The sequence below is a fragment of the Phyllostomus hastatus genome, unplaced genomic scaffold (assembly GCF_019186645.2).
Source record: "Phyllostomus hastatus isolate PE091 unplaced genomic scaffold, TTU_PhHast_1.1 phas_contig_80, whole genome shotgun sequence".
Classification (NCBI taxonomy): Eukaryota; Metazoa; Chordata; class Mammalia; order Chiroptera; family Phyllostomidae; genus Phyllostomus; species Phyllostomus hastatus.
Window position 1 is genome coordinate 3,363,635 of NW_025333960.1, and position 17,260 is coordinate 3,380,894.

General features: G+C 39.7%; 1 pseudogene; it reads right to left on the minus strand.

Moving 5' to 3' along the window:
* Positions 1 to 94: 94 nt before the first annotated feature.
* Positions 95 to 16,340, minus strand: LOC123826312 (annotated as a pseudogene).
* Positions 16,341 to 17,260: the final 920 nt, after the last annotated feature.

The following is a 17,260-nucleotide window of genomic DNA, read 5'->3' on the forward strand; positions in this document are numbered from 1 at the left end:
TCCTATTCTTTCTCTCAACACATCCTTCCATGGCAAGTCACTAGGCCATTATGCAAGAGGAGTCTGGAGAGAGTAAAAAGGTGCAGTGTTTACTTCAAAATGTTCTCAAACAACCACTGAATCCTCTTGGCTTCAGTTGAGAATCTTCTGATGAAAGGGGTAAGATTGAGCTCCAATCTTCAAGGTCCTCCATATCTATATCCTGGGCGTGGGGAGGAGGGCTTCTGTTTTCTTTTGTGATTTGGGCTGTGGTTCACTAGTCTTGATTGACTTTGCCTGGACTTCCATTCCCATAGCTGCCTTCTCTTTCTGCTGGAGGAGTTTTCTGCACTTCTTCCCAGACAGAGTAATGTTGGTACATGCACTTGACACCTACTTCTTGAGGTGGTGGTGTGTGATCAGCCCTTCTTCTATCACAGCTCCTAACACCTGCCTTTGCTTGAGCAGTTTCTTCTTCAGCTCTGTTCTGGTAGGTTGATCTTCCCTCCAGGACCACCCATAGCTGAGCAGCTTCCCAGTTCACAAGAAAAAATTCAAATGAATAAACAGTCTAACACTACACCTAAATGAACTAGAAAAACAAGAGAACAGAAAAATGGTATAGAAAATCAACAAAATGTAAAATTGACTATTAAAATGACCAGTAATATTGGCAAACCTTTAGCTTGATTGACTAAAAAAAGAGAGTAAAGATTAATTCAAATTACTAAAATCAGAAGTAGGGACATTACTGAATATACAGAAATAAAAAGGGTTATAAAAGAATACTATGAACAATTGTATAGCAACAAATTGGATAATTTGGATAAAATGAGCAGATCCCTGGAAACATACAACCTACTGAAAGTGAATCATGAAGAAATAGAAAATCTGAATAGACCCATAAATAGTAAGTACATTAATTTACTAATCAAAAAACTCCTAACCAGGAAAAGCCCCAAAACAGGTGGCTTCATTAGTAAGTTTTATCAAACATTTAAAGAGCTAATATCAATCCTTTTCAAGCTTTTTCCAAACAGTGAAGATGAAGAATGCTTTCCAACTAATTCTATGAGGTCAGCATTGCTCTGATACCAAAGTCAGGCAAAGAGACATGGCAAGAAAAGAAAAGCACATACCAATAACAATTATGAATATTGATGCAAAAATCTTCAACAAAACAGTATAGCAAAATGAATTCAACAGCATATTAAAAGAATTATACACCATGAACAACTGAGTTTTTATCTGGAATGTAAGAATGGTTCAAAATATGGGAGTCATGGATATAATAATACACTGCACTAACATAATGAAGGGGGAAAAATATAATCAACTTAATTGATACTGAAAAAATCATTAGAAAATATTCAACCACCTTTCTCATAAAAGAACACTCAACAAACTAGGAATAGAAGAAAACTATCTCAACATTATAAAAGCCATACATGTACCACCCCTCCACTGTCCCCAGTTAACATCCAACTCAATGGTTAAAGAATGAAAGCTTTTCTTCTAGGATCAGAAATCCTAGAAGATTTCTAGGTGCTGATTGATGCCTACCTTTGCCATTTCTATCCAAGATATTACTGGAAGTTCTGGTCTGAATAATTAGGCAAGAAAAAGAAAGAAAACGTATCTATGTTGGGAAGAAAGAAGTAGAACTATCTTTGCTCATATATGATATTATCTTAATTGTAGAAAACCCAGAAGATTATACACATACACACACACACACAAACTAATAAATGGGAATGAATAAATGAGTTCAGCAAAATAGCAGGATATAGAATCAACACACAATGACAACTGTATAAAGGAAATTAAGAATACAACTCCATTTGCAATGCATGGACACAGACAACAATGTAGGGAAGGTTGGGGTTGGGGGAAACTGGGAGACGTCTATAATAGTTTCAACAATAACAATTAAATTAATTAAAAGGAACACTTCTGAATTTAGTTAACCAAGCAGGTGAGAGTTAAACAATCAAAACTACAAAATGTTGCTGAAAGAAATCAAGGAACACATAAATAAATTAAAATGCATCCTGTGTTCATGAATTGAAAGACTTAATGTTGTTGAAATATCAATACTGCCCAAAACAATCTACAGATTCAATGCAATCTCTGGTAAAATCCCAACAACTATTTTTATAGAAATAGAAAATTCATCCTAAAGTTTGTATGGAATCTCAAGAGATCCTCAATAGCCAAAACAATCTAAAAAAGAAAAACAGATCTGGAAATCTCATATTTTCTATTTTCAAAATTTATTACAAATCTTTAGTAATTGAAACAATGAAGTACTGACTCAGTACTAAACATATGGATCAATGTAAGAGAGCAGAGAGCCTAAAGATAAAACCTCACATATCAGGTCAAATGATTTTTGACAAAACTGCCAAGACCATTTTTAATGGGGGAAAAATGATTTTGGGGAAAAAACAATTTTGTCAGGAAATGGTACCAGGAAAACTGGATATCCTCAGACAAATGAAGTTAGATCCTTGTTTAATGCCATAAATAATAATGAACTCAAATGGATCAAAGACCTAAGTGTAAGAGCTAAAACTATAACTCTTTGAAGAAAAACACAAGGTAAAAGCATCACAATACTGGATTTGGCACTGATTTCTTGGATATCACCAAAAGCACAGGTAACAAAAAAGAAAAATTGGACCTTATGAAAATTTAAAACTTTTGTGTGTCAAAAAACACTACCTACAAAGTAAAAAGGAAACCATGGAATGGGAGAAAATATTGGCAAATCACCTATATGATAAGAGGTTAATATCCAGAATATATAGAGAACTTCTAAAACACAACAACATAAAAACTAACAAATGATTTAAAAATGAGCAAATAGACATTTATACAAATGTCTATATATTAATATATATTTTTCCAAAGAAGATATACGAATCACCAGTAGACATATAGAAAGATGCTTGGCATCATTAATCATCCAGGAAATGCAAATCAAAACTACTATAAGGTGTGCTTTTATACTCACTAAAATAGTTATTATAAAAACAACCCAGACAACAAGTATTGGTGAGGATGTGAAAAAACTGGAACCCATGTGCACAGTTGTAAGGGATGTGAAATGGTGCAGTACTGTGAAAAACAGTATGGTGGTTGCTTTCAAAATTAAAAACAGAATCATCATATGATCCAATTCCACTTCTGGGTATACACTCAGAATAATTGATAGCAGGGTCTCAAGGAGACATTTGTACACCCATGCTCATGGCAGTATTATTTACCATAACTAAATGGCAGAAGCAAAGTGTCCATTGTTGAATGAATTGATAAACAAACTGTGGTCTATACATACAATGAAATATTATTCAGCATTGAAAAGGAATGGAATTCTGACACATGCCACAAAATGGATGAACTTTGAGGACATTATGTTCAGTGAAATAAGGCAGCCACAAAAAGGCAAATACTCTATGATTCCATTTATATGAGGTCCCTAAAGTAATCAAATTCATAGAGACAGAACATAGAAGAGTGGTTATCACGGGCTTGGGTAAGGATGAATGGAGAGTTAGTGTTTAATGGGTATAGAGTTTCAGTTTTGCACAATGAAGAGTTCTGGAGAGGGATGGTGGTGATAGTTGCACAAAGATATCAGTGTAATGAATTGTGCACTTAAAATAGTTAAGATGGTAATTTCTATGTTATGGAGATTTTACCACACTTTTAAATTTTAAGAAAATGTTTATTGTTTTTTTCCATTGCTATTTATTCCCCTTATACATATACCCTTTCCCCCAGCAATCCCCACACTATTGTCTATGTCCACGAATCCTTTTTAGTTTTTCCTCAATCCCTCCACCCCCTGATCTCTCACCTCCAGCTGTCATCCTGCTCTCCATTTATGAGTTTGTGTCCCCATTTTACTTGTTAGTTCAATTTGTTCATTAGATTACACATATGAGTGAAATCATACGGTACTTGTTTCTCTCTGACTGGCTTATCTCACTTAGCATATCTCCATCCATACTGTCTCAAAGGGTAAAATTTTCTTCCTTTTTATGGCAGAATAGTATTCCATTGTATAATTGCCCCATAGTTTTATTACTATACTCACTAAAGTGTCTATCTACTGATAGACACTTGGGCTGCATACATATCATAGCAATTATAAATAATGCTATGGTGAACATAGGGATGTTTATGTTTTTTTGAATTAGTGTTTTGGGTTCCTTTGGATATATTCCTAGAAGTGTCATAGCTGTGTGGAAAGGCAGATCCATTTTTAAGTTTTTGAAGTATCTCCATACTGCTTTCCACAGTGGCTACACCAGTCTGTATTCCCACCAACAGTACAAAAGTGTTCCCCTGTTTCCACATCTTGGCCAGCACTGGTTGTTTGTTGATTTATTGATGATAGCCATTCTGACAAGTGGGGATGATATCTAATTGCAGTTTTAATTTGCATTTCTCTGATGATTAGTGACATTGAGCATCTTTTCATATGTCTTCTGGCCATCTGTATGACCTCTGTGGAGAAGTGTCTATTCAAGCCCTATGCCCATTTTTTAATTAGGTTGTTTTTTTGTTTTGTTTTGTTTTGTTTGGTGTTGAGTTTTGTAAGTTCCTTATAAATTTTGGATATTAACTCCTTATTATATGTATTGGGGAATATGTTATTCCATTCTGCAGTCTGTCTTTTTATTTTATTGATGATTTCCTTTGCTGTGCAAAATCATTGTAGTTTGATGGTCTCCCATTTGTTTATTTTTTCTTTTGTTTTCCTTGCCTGAGGAGATATATCCAATAAAATATTGCTATGAGCAATGTCTGAGACTTTGTTGCCTATGTTTTCTACTATGATTTTTATGTTTTGGGGTCTAACATTTAAGTCTCTCATCTATTTTTAATTTATTCTTGTGTGTGGCTAATAAACATATTACTTAGCTTCTATGTCTTTGTGTGTTTTTCAGTGTTCTTGTGATTGACTTCTTGTTTCCTAGCATAGCAGTCAGTGAATGTGCTTGATATGATTTCAATCTTTTAAAATTTATTGAGACTTCTTTTGTGTGCTAACATGTGGTCTCTCTTAGAAAACATTCTACATGCCCTTGAAAAATATGTATATTCTGTTGCTTTAGGATGGAATGCTCTGAAAATACCCATTAAATGAAGAAATCCATTTGATCTGGTATGTTGTTTAAAGCTGCTGTCTCCTTGTTGATTTTCTGCCTGGTGGATTTATCCATTGAAGTCAATGGGGTGTTAAAATCCTTGACTATGACTGCATTTCTGTCCATCTTTCCCTTTATGTCCCTTAAGATTCGCTTCACATATTTAGGTGCTCCTCTTGGGTGTGTAAATGTTTGCTAGGGTTGTATCCTCTTGTTGGATTGTTCCCTTTATCATTATGTAGTGTCCTTCTTGGTCTCTTACTATAGCCTTGGTTTTAAAGTCCATTTTGTTGAATATAAGCACTGCTACCCCAGCTTTTTTCCTCTTTCCATTTGCATGCAATATCTTTTTCATTCTCTTTACTTTTAGTCTGTTTGTATCTTTTGATCTGAGATGGATCTCTTGGAGGCAGCATTTATATTAGGCTTGTTTTCTTATCCACTCAACTCCCCTATGTCTTTTGGTTGGAGCATTTAAGCCATTTACGTTTAAGGTGATTATTGATAGATACATATTTTATGCCATTTTATTGTTAGACTATTTTCCTCTGTGTTTTGTCTTTCTCTCTTTCTTCTTCTTAAAGCAAGCCCTTTACTATTTGTTGCAGTACTGGTTTGGTGTTAACAAACTCCTTTAGCTTTTTATTGTTTGGGAAGCTCCTTATTTCTCCTTCAGTTATAAATGATAGCCTTGCTGGGGTAAAGTAGCCTTGGTTGTAGGTCCCTGCTTTTCATCACCTTGAATATTTCATGACCCTCCCTTTCGGCCTGAAATGTTTCTGGTAAGGAATCAGATGATAGCCTCATTGGTGCCCCCTTGTAAGTAACTACCTATATTTCACTGCACTTTTAGGTTTCACCCCTTGTCTTTAAGCCTCACCATTTTGATTATGATGTGTCTTGTTGTAGGCTTCTTTGGGTTCATGTCTGGGACTCTTTGAGCATCCTGGACTTGTCTTTTTTTCTTTACCAGATGAGGGAAGTTTTTAGTCATTATTTCTTTAAATAGGTTCTTGGTCCCATGCTTGCTCTCTTCTCCTGGTATTCCCATGAAGCAGATGTTGTTACATTTCATGTTCTCCAAAATGTTTCTAAGCTCACCTCATTTTTTAAAGTTCTTTTTGCTGCTCTTCCTGGGCCTTTTTTTGTACCTCATTTTCCAAATCATTGATTCAATCCTCTGCTACACCCATCCTACTGTTTATTACTTCCAATGTAGTATTTCTTTCAGATATTACATTCTTTATTTCTGAATGGTCCTTTTTTATGGTTTCTATGTCTATTTTCATGCTATCCTTATAATTATTACTCTAAATTCTCTGATAGATTGTCTGCCACCATTTAATCTAGGTCTTCATCTGGAGAATTCTCTTGTTCTGTCATTTGGTGTCTGTTTCTTTGTCTTCCCTTTTGACTGCTTCTTTGTATTTGTTTCTATTTATTAAGTAGATCTGAAAATACTCTAATGTAGACCTTTGTCAGACACTGTTTCTGACTGGCCCTGGGCAACCTGTTTGGAGCTATCAGCAATCCACAGTGTGTGGCTCCCTGTGCTGGGCTTCTTTGTGTACAGAAAGAACCAGGCTATGCATCAAGGTTGGCTTTTATTTTTTTAAATATATTTTATTGTTTATGCTATTACAGTTGTTCCATTTGTCCCCTTTATTCCCCTCCACCCTGCAAAACCCCTCCCACTTGTATGCCCCCTCCCACCCTTAGTTCATGTCCATGGGTCATAAATATAAGTTCTTTGGCTTCTACATTTCCTAGAATATTCTTAACCTCCCCCTATTTTGTACCTACCATTTACATTACATATTCCCTGTACCCTTTCCCCCATTCCCTCCTTCCTGCTGATAACCCTCCATATGATCTCCATTTCTGTGTTTCTGTTCCTGTTCTAGTTGTTTGCTTAGTTTGCATTTGTTGTTACTGTTTTGTTTTGTTTTTTTTAGGTTTGGTTGTTGATAGTTGTAAGTTTGTTGTCATTTTACTGTCCATAGTTTTGATCTTCTTCTTTTTCTTCGATAAGTCCCTTTAACATTTCGTGTAATAAGGGCTTGGTGATGATGAACTCCTTTAACTTGACCTTATCTGGGAAGCACTTTATCTGCCCTTCCATTCTAAATGATAGCTTTGCTGGATAGAGTAATCTTGGATGTAGGTCCTTGCCTTTCATGATGTCAAATACTTCTTTCCAGTTCCTTGTTGCCTGCAAGGTTTCTTTTGAGAAATCAGCTGCTAGTCATATGAGAACTCCTTCACAGGTAACTGTCTCCTTTTCTCTTGCTGCTTTTAAGATCCTCATCTTATCTTTAATCTTGGGCAATGTCATTATGATGGGCCGTGGTGTGTTCCTCCTTGGATCCAACTTCTTTGGGACTCTCTGAGCTTCCTGAACTTCCTAGAAGTCTATTTCCTTTGCCAGATTGGGGACGTTTTGCTTCATTATTTTTCAAATAAGTTCTCAGTTTCTTGCTCTTGTTCTTCTCCTTCTGGCACCCCTATGATTCAGATGTTGGAATGTTTAAAGTTGTCCTGGAAGTTCCTAAGCCTCTGTTCAGTTTTTTAAATTCTTATTTCTTCATTCTGGTCCATTTGGATGTTTAGTTCTTCTTTCTGGTCCACTCCATTGAGTCCTGCTTTCCTTCCTGTCACTATTGGTCCCCTGTACATTTTCTTTTATTTCACTTTTCATAGCCTTCACTTCTTCCACTATTGTATGATCATACTCAACCATTTTTGTGAGCATCCTGAATACCAGTGCTTTGAACTGTGCATCTGATTGGTTGGCTATCTTTTCATTGCTTAGTTGTATTTTTTCTGGAGTTATGATCTGTTCTTTCATTTGCCTCCCCCCCCCTTTTTTTTCTGGTCTCGTTGTGCCTGTTACATAGTAAGGGGTGGAGCCTTAGGTATTAGTCAGGGTGGGGCAACTCACATTATGGCATTGTGATGCTGTATGTGTGGGAGGGGTCTGAGAGGGAACAATAATACTGCTTGCTCAGCTCTCTGCCAGCTTTCAGCCATTTCCTCTGCTACCCAAATTGGGCTCTTCTGGTACTAATTCCTGGATGGGTGAGTTTGTGTACATTCTAAGATTTTGTGGGTCTCTCCAATGGGAGTTTCTCCTGCCACCACAACCCTCACATGTTTTTTCAGTCAGAAATTTTGAGGCTTTATTTCACCATGCTGGAACCCTGGGTTGCACAGTCTGTCTTGCTCCCCAGTTGTTCCTCCTGCGTTATCTGCAGTGACTGTAGACTGTCCACTCTGCCAGCTGCCACCTCTCCCAGTCCTCCACTACCTTGCCCACCCCAGTTCTCCAGCCATGACCTTGCCATGAGTCCTCTCCATTCAGCTGCCTGTCTCTGCTCCTCCTACCAGTCTGGATGAATGTTTCTTCTTTAGCTACTTGGTTGTCTGACTTCCATACAATTCAGTTTTCTGTCAGTTCTGGCTCTTTCTTCATTTTAAAATTTGTTGTTGTCCTTCTTTTGGTTGTACAAAGAGGCACAGTGTATCTAGCTATACCTCCATCTTGGCTAGAAGTCAAAGTTCCAAGCCTGGCTTTTATCAGAACCAGGCCCCGGGGGTGGACCCATTGAAGTCTCATAGAGCTTCCAGAGATGGGCCTTAGTTGTTAAACTAATCAATGATATATCCTCAAGCTGTAATAATCAGCCCAACTTAAGCTCCAAAGGTGGGGCAGAGTAATACCTGGGAGGGGCTATTGATTCCCTTCAGGCTGATGACATTTGGAGAAGAGTTATGCCTAAGAAAGTTGGCTTCTTCAGTATGGGGAATGACCCAGCACAAGGATCCTGGTGGCTGTTCCTTAAGTTATCTCCCCAAAGCCTCCAGCCCTAGATTCTCTCCAAATGTCTCTAGTTCACTCTGCCCTCCCTCTGCCAGAGGCTAGGGTAAATGGCTGCAAATGAAATTTTGTGTGTTGGCCCTTTAAGAGGCTCTCTGTGTACCCAGCCATCTGTCCCTGGCAAAGAGAAACTCTGCTGTTTTTCTCAGTTGGATGTTATCTTGGTTACTTTTCTGGCACTGGTGCAATAGGCTGGGGACCCCAGCTTGGCGTTTAGACCCCAAACTTCTCAGGGGGATCCCTACTCTGGCTCCTGAAATATTCCCCCAGGACTTCAGCTGCTGCCCATAGGAGCCCAGCCAGCCCTCTTGCACATTCTCTGTACTCCCTATCAGTTTTACTGTAGTGAAGTGGTTTTTCCATCTGGCTGTGGTTATAAGACTTCTCTCCAGATAGTGTTCAGTTGGTTATTCAGGTTGATTTCTCTACAATTTAGTCATAATTCCAGATTTGTCCGGGTAGGAGGTTAGTGTAGCTTCCATTTATTCCTCCACCATCTTGGATATCCTTACCACATTTTTAAAAATGCATTTCACTGTATATAATTATAGCTTAATAAAGTTGATTTTAAAAAAACAACAAAGTAAAGCCTACAACAAGATGGCTTCATTAGTGAATTCTATCAACACTTAAGAAAAATTAATGCCAATCCTTCTCAAACTCTCCCAAAAAAACAAGAACACTGCTAACTTATTCTATAAGGCCAATATTACCCTGATATCAAAGCCAGACAAAGATGCTACAAGAAAAGAAAACTACTGGTAAATATCCCTTATAAATATAAATGCAAAAACTTCAACAAAATACTAGCAAACTAAATTCAACAGCATATTAAAAAGATTATATATCATGGCCAAGTAGAATTTACCCACAGAACTCAAAGGTGGCTCATAATAAGAAAATCAATCAATATAATATACAGTAGAATGAAGGAATAAAAACACATGCTCATTTCACTTGATGCAGAAAAATCTTTTGACAAAAACTAAAACCCCATCATAATAAAACACTCAACTCCTCAACAGGATAAGGCCATATATGAAAAACCCTCAGATAGAACCATACTAAATATCAAAGGGCAAAGAAGACTTTTTCTCTCATATAAGAAACAAGATAAAGATGCCTGTTTTGCCCAGTACTATTCAACATAGTATAGGACATTCTAGAGAGAATATTTAGGCAAGAAAAATAAATAAGAGGCATTTAAATTAGAAAGGAAGAAATAAAACTAGCTCTGTAAATAGGTGACATGATCTTACATATAGAACACCATAAAGAATCCACACACAAAAAACAAACTGTTAGTGCTAATAAACTAATTCATCAAAGTTGCAGGGTATGACAGAGAATGGCTTGAGGACATGTGACACAGGTAACATGCCATACCACCTCAGGTTCACCTCCTTTTTATTTCTTAACACCCTGAAATCTGGCATCTGTTCTTCCATAGAAACAGCTCTGCATAAAACTAAACAGTCCTAAAACAGCAGTTATGACTTAGTCCTCACCTTGTTGAACCCATTGGTAGCACTAACATTGTGGACAACCCTATGCCACCTGAGATGTGGTCATCCTCTGGCTTTGGGGACACAAACACTTTTTCTTCTTTGTCCATGCCTCCATCTGGTTCTCAGGCTCATTTTTCTTTACTTAATCATGAAATTCTGGAGTATCTTAACACAGCCTGATGCCCTCTTATCTTCTCCTTCTACACTCTCTTCCATTCAGATGGCTGTCTTTAATTACTGTTGGTATATCAATGATGCCCAAACTACTATCTTAAGACCAGACCTCACCCATCTAATTTCAGACTCAGATGTCTAATTGCCATTTAGATGTCTCAAAGGCATCTCAAACTCAACCTGACCAAGACTGAACTCATGGTCTCTCTCCAAGGCTTTATCCAGACCCATTTAGAGGCAATGAAAAAAACCTAGTATCATTTTTTACTCTCCCATAGCCTCTGTGGGAGCAACTCCATCCAGCAGCATGCTCCTCCCAGCTGCAGATGAGAAATAAATTGTCCCGGACACAATCTTGCTGTTCCAGTGGGAAAGGGGGTAGCAATTCCCTTTAGTGGAAAATGCCCTGAGCTCTTCTCCCAAATGGCTTTTATTGGGAAAGGTATGTGTAGGCATACACAGCATACATGCATAGCTCATCAATCAATGTCAAAAGACTATACAAAAGCAGGTACTATCTGTAGATAACAATTGAAGGAACACAGAGATCTGTCACAGGTCAGGGTCTGTTAGTCATGCTGACGCCAGAGGGTCTTTAAGATGTATTTCATGAGATAAGGAGTTTACTCCTTGTGCCTTGAATTTAAACATCTGGTTTATATCACCAGGGCTATACAAAACAAAACAGAGTAAGCTTCAAAGGATACAACATATTTATCAGGCCATGGGAACTCTGGATGTTAGAGTCAAGTCATGCTTGCCATTTGCATTTTTACTTGGTTTTCCAGGGAGACTTACTAGCCCCTTTCAGGGCTTGCCTTTGTGGGGCTATAGTCTCAGAAACCACAGAGTGGTCCCCAAGAACCCTCTAATCACCAAGATTTACTAATTTTCTCCTAAACATCTCTCAAACCCACTTCCTTCCTTCTGTTTTCCATCAACACCTCAATACAAGGCATCACCATCTCAATTGAGTTACTGCTTGTACATCTTGATATTCAGGCTGAAATAGAAGAGAAAGATGTATACAAAACAAAGATGATTGAGCTCCCCACCCAGCCCCACATTTGTCACTTCTTAGAGCAAAGTCACATCTCGTCAGCATCTGTTATACTGTGCCAACGTGATGCAAGGATCTTAGAAAGTCCTCATCTCTATTCCACATAGCCTCCTGGCTAAGAAATAGTTTTCCTTTTAGACACATGGAATTGGAGGCTTGCCAAGGGCCACACATCAGGTGGGGCTAAGGTGGTGTTCCTATCTCCCTGTCCCTACTGTAGATCTAGTCTTTTCATAGCCCCAAGCACTGTAGGAACTCAGAGGAACTCCATCTCATAGGTAAACTCTCAATGTCCTTGACCTCAGCCAGTACTGATGGCACCAGACACACACCTTCGCTGATGTTCATTTTAAGTCATTGTCCAAGAAGATGGCAAGATGCTCTGGCCCAGAGAAGAGTCAGGGGAAATCTAAATTTAGGCTTAAGGATTTGGACAGCCTGCTTGAAACTCTGGTTCCTGTATAGCCCACATTAGGTCACTTGCCACAACCTTTGTCACTTCCCTTTAAAATCTACTGAGTCTCCTGACAGCATCAGCCATTTCTCCAGGCTTCTTCCTCCATTTAGCTCACTGTCTCCCTCTCTAGCTGTTTTTACTCTCTAATAGCAAGCTTGGTGCCCTGCCCAGACCTCTTTCCAGGCTGGAGATGCAGCCTAGCTGCCATGAGAGATGCTGACAGCTCACTGGGCACCAGGGAAGGGATACCTTCAGCCTTACCCTCCTGTGGCTTAAGAGGGACTGCCACAGGGCAAGTAAGGTCAGCCCTGTCTCAGGGTGGGAATAGCTCAGGGGCAATTTCACTGCAGAATTCCCCTGGTACCAGTCTCTTGCTGAGACCATGTCCTCACCCCATTCTTCTCTGCCCTGTCCCATGTCCCTCATTGACCTTCTGCTGAGGGCACTCCCTCAGCTAGTCACTTGACTAGAATCCCCATCTTGGTCCTGCTTCTAGTGACCCTAATTTATCACAGATTCCATATGTTTGCACCAGTAAGTAAAGTTTTCCAACATCAGGGCATAAAGAAGTTTTCCATTTTATTTCATTTTCTCCTCTCTTCTCCTCCTTCTCCCATTTTCAAGGCACTGGTCCTGACCTGGGAAGGCTCTCTATCACCTATCTTTTGTGTGCCATTGAGGCAGGTAGGCCAGCAGTAACCTACCTAGTTCTTAGACTCATGGGGCTTTCATGGATACCAGGAGTGTTCTGAGCACTGGACAGGCAGTACTCATGGTGTCCCATTTCAAATGGGACACTCATGCACAGAGAAGCTGGGCCTCTAGCTTGAGGTGATGAAAGGAGACTTGACTTGGGGTGGTGAACACACAATATACAGATGATGTATTATAGAATTGTACACCTGAAACCTATATAATTTTATTAACCAATGTTACTGCAATAAATTCAATAAAAATAAAAACAAGGAATAGAAACCACTTAAATATCCATTAATAAAAGACTATTAAATTATAGCACAGCTGCACCCTGAAAGACTAGACATCCATTAAAATGAAGAAATGGCTCTGATCTGAAACAATTTATGAAGTATATTAAGATATTTTTAATAACTACAGAAGAAGAGTGTGTCTAATATGCTACCATCTTGTGTATAATAGAAAAAGATATGTGTTTGTGCGTCTATGTTCTGTTTGTGCACACATGTTCTTGTGTGCACACATGTGGATGTATGTGGACATGCATGTATGTATGTGGATGTGTGTGCATGTGTGTGTGGAACAGGTAACAATGATTACCTTTTGGTTGAAGACCTTGGGAATTTGGGGATAGGCCTGAGGGATGCATACTACTTTCTAAATTTTTAATACATGAACCATATTTTTGGTGTTCTACAATCCTTTAAAGAAAAGTAGCATGAAATAAAGCAATCATACTCATGGCCTACTGAAAAATCAGAGACTAGTATAATCCCTTTGGAATGTGGAATAGCAGCACCATCTAGGACACTGCTGAAGATGTAAGGGGTTTCCTCTCCGTTCTACAAATATAGGGGATAGAAATGCATCTTGGAGTACCAGGGAAGGTAAATAAAATTAGGGACACCAACTGGCTTTTGGCTAGAGGAAAGATGGCCATCACCTTGGAGATGACCAAGGCAGCCACAATAAGCAAGGTAGGCAAGAAGTCCTGTGTTCTGGAAAGTGGGTGAAATGAATGCAGTGAGGATTGTGGAGTGAGGATTAATAGGGAGTTGCCTGGGCCCTGGAGAAGGACTAGATGGTAGTTCCCAGTCTGCATGAGGCAGAAGTTAGTTCTGTTGTGTGCTTCTGGGGTGTCTGGGGCCTGGAAAAGGAGCACAGAGTACTTCCCAGCAAAGGGATCCAGGCCTACTCCTTCCAGACTCACAGAGCCCAGGTGGGGAGCAGCCCTGGGGTATGGCACAGGTCTGTCTGTGGGTGGAGTTCAGCTTCCAGAAGCAATCTCTCAGAGCTGAAGGAAGCAGAATTCTCTGGGATCCCTTGGTTTTGGGGTTGGAGCCAAATTGATCTCTATTTGGACTGTGGAAGTCTCAGGGAGATTTTCTCCAATGTTTAAAACCATGTCATGTTTGATATATGCAAAATACAGTAACATGTCTCCATAATCCAGTCTAATAATGAAGAGATACATCTGACAGATCTTTACACATGCCTGGGAGATCCTTCCCCACCTATTCCCTGCCTCCCCCTACCATTAGATGACCACATCTCTTTCCTCCCATTTTAAGAATAGTATCTCAAACAATACATTGGGGATTTTTTGTGATATAGTGTTGTATACATGAAACTACATGAAACTTTCTTTTCCACTCAATGGCAAGTTGCTAAGAGTCACACATAGTTGTTGTTCACTTAAGTCATTTAATTTTCACTGTATAATACTCCACAATTTGTCCTCTGCTTCCACTAAACATTTGGTTATTTCTACTTTTTGCTATTGTGGACAATACTGCTCTGAGCATTCCTGCCCCGTTCCCTGGTAATGTTGTCCCCAGAGTTATTGACTAGAGGGTTTCTGAGCATTCACCCTTACCAGCCAGCACCACACTGTTTTCCCAAGTGGCCCCACTGCACATGGGCACAAGTAGCTTATAGAAAGAAGCTCCTTTAGATCTACCATTGTAACAGAAAGCAGGTCCGGCTGCTACAAAACACAATAGTTGAGGGGCAGGTGCTGATATAAAGGAAAGTGGTTTATTTGCAGGTGCTGGCCATCTGAAAGATGGGGGATTCATGTCTCAAAGCCCAGCTCCTGGAAGATGGGGTCTCAGGTCACAAAGCCAATCTCCACCTCTCAGTGGAGGCAGAGGTTTTTATAAGGAGGGAGAGAGGAACAAAACAAAGAGATCAAGGGAAGGGGTTGCAAGTTCTCTATGTGCAGATCAGCACAGTAACTTCCAATATGCCAAGTGATGGTCCAGTGTGCCTCATCCTGGTTTATTCATCATGGTTTCATGTCATCCTGGCTCCATGGTTGAAGGACAGTAAATCTCATGGGGCTAGGATGCCTGAAGGTATGGGTCTGTATATTTTGAAGTTACTTCCTCTGATTCTTATACAAACATGCTGTTCATCTACAAGCTACATATTAGTCAGCATCAGCACTTACAGAAACAATGTCAAAAGAATGGTGGGGTGGGTTACAATTTCCCACCATTACAATTTTCCACTGTTACACCATCAGGCTACACTTTACCATGGTCTACTGCTGAGGAAACAAAGCAGGAGAGGGAGCCTGCAGGGCTCCTCCAGCTGGTGCAACAAAGTTGGCTGCTCTCTTGGTAGAAAAACCTCATACTTGTCCCAGAATCCAGAGTCATAAAATGTGCATTGTCTTCAGTGGTTCCACCCTTGCAAGTTTATTCTAAAGAAGAGCATGAAGGGAGTAAGGAACTACTTGTTTTGGCCTCCCTATGTGTTGAATGTTTCTATGTATTCAATGTCCTCAAAGAAGAAGTGAGCAATAACCTAACGTTTGCCAACAAAGGAACAGCTTAACAGTATTCTCTATGTGAAATTATTCCAGAAACATTAGAAACAATCCTGGAGCCCATTTACCAACATGGGACACATGGACCAGGCATTTAAGAGCAGCTAACCATACCCTTGATTGTCCTGATGCCACAAGCACAGTTAATAAGAATCAACATATGGTTGAAGCCTACTAAAAACAGGTAGTCAGGGGTCAACCAGCCTTCTAGGAAGTGAACTGCTACTCTCACAGACCACATGGAAGAGGGCTATGTCCTAGGGGTGAAGGAGCAACAGGAAAGAAGGAGCCTGCACCACCACCAATGGCTCCATGGAGCAGCCTTCCCACCAGTTCTGGCTATCTTTTTCTGGACAAGACAGACCATCTTAACCTTGTTGAAGATGCCATTACTGAGCCTTTATCACAGGCAGCCTCACCTGTATCCTAGTGAGAGAGCTATGGCATCACTGGCAAAAGCAGTGCCCTGATACCTGGGACTACTGATCTCTCAGAGTGTTTTGGTGACACAATGTGAGCAAAATTATTCCAAGGCCAGGGCCTCACCTTTATTCCAAGGCCATTTGGCCAGTTGCTGATATCAGCAGATGCAATTGGCAGCAATTCTGAAATTGAATAAGGCATGAAGTAGTGTTATAAAAAAAAAGCAATACAGGGATTTTATTTTAGCAAAATTTTAAACCATGGAACTATACCTCCCAGGAAACTGCCTAGATGGCAAAGCCACAAAATAAAACTGAAAAATAAAACAAAACAAATGAAAACAAACCAACATCATTAACTGCAAAAATCTGATAAACATTTTCTTGATCCTCTCCCCTGCAAAACCCCTAAAAAGCAAAAAACCATTGACACTTGGCTTAAACAAGTCTTTGTAACCCAATCCTCCTTTGGGAAGGGTGCTGACCAGTACTACCCAGTTCTGAGAGACTGGAACACTGAAAAATATGACAATTGTCAATAAATTAAAATGTCATATGATCCTCAGTTCACACTCTTAATCCCTTTAGGAACTGGTTTTAATAGAAAAATAACAGGTCTGCAGAGGGTGACAGATTATGAACCCACCTGAGTACCCTCACGTCTTGTCCAGCTCTTTTTGTAAGACCCTGTCTTGCTCAGGTCATCCCATGGCCACACCATGGGGGGGCAGACAGTAAGTCTAATATGTGAGGAGACACATTCTGGTGCAGCCAGATGGGAAGCAAGTTAGAGGAGGGCCAGAGCAGAATGCTCCAAGGCTGGTGAGGTGAGGATCAAGAAGCACTTCCAGTGTGTGCAGGCCTGGGCTGTGGGTCCTGCACTCATAGAAGAGGTGAGGGCTATTGTGGTCAGGGTAGAGCTAAGCATGTGATGGTGAGTGCATGCAAACTCAGATTGCACAGGAGACATCCAATGGGGAGCGAGACTGTGGAATGCCTGCCCCAAATGATAGAGTGACAAATATCAGCACTCAGGAGACTCTGAAGGGATGACAGCTGATGGTATGATGGCAAAAGGTGACTTCTAATTGTGAT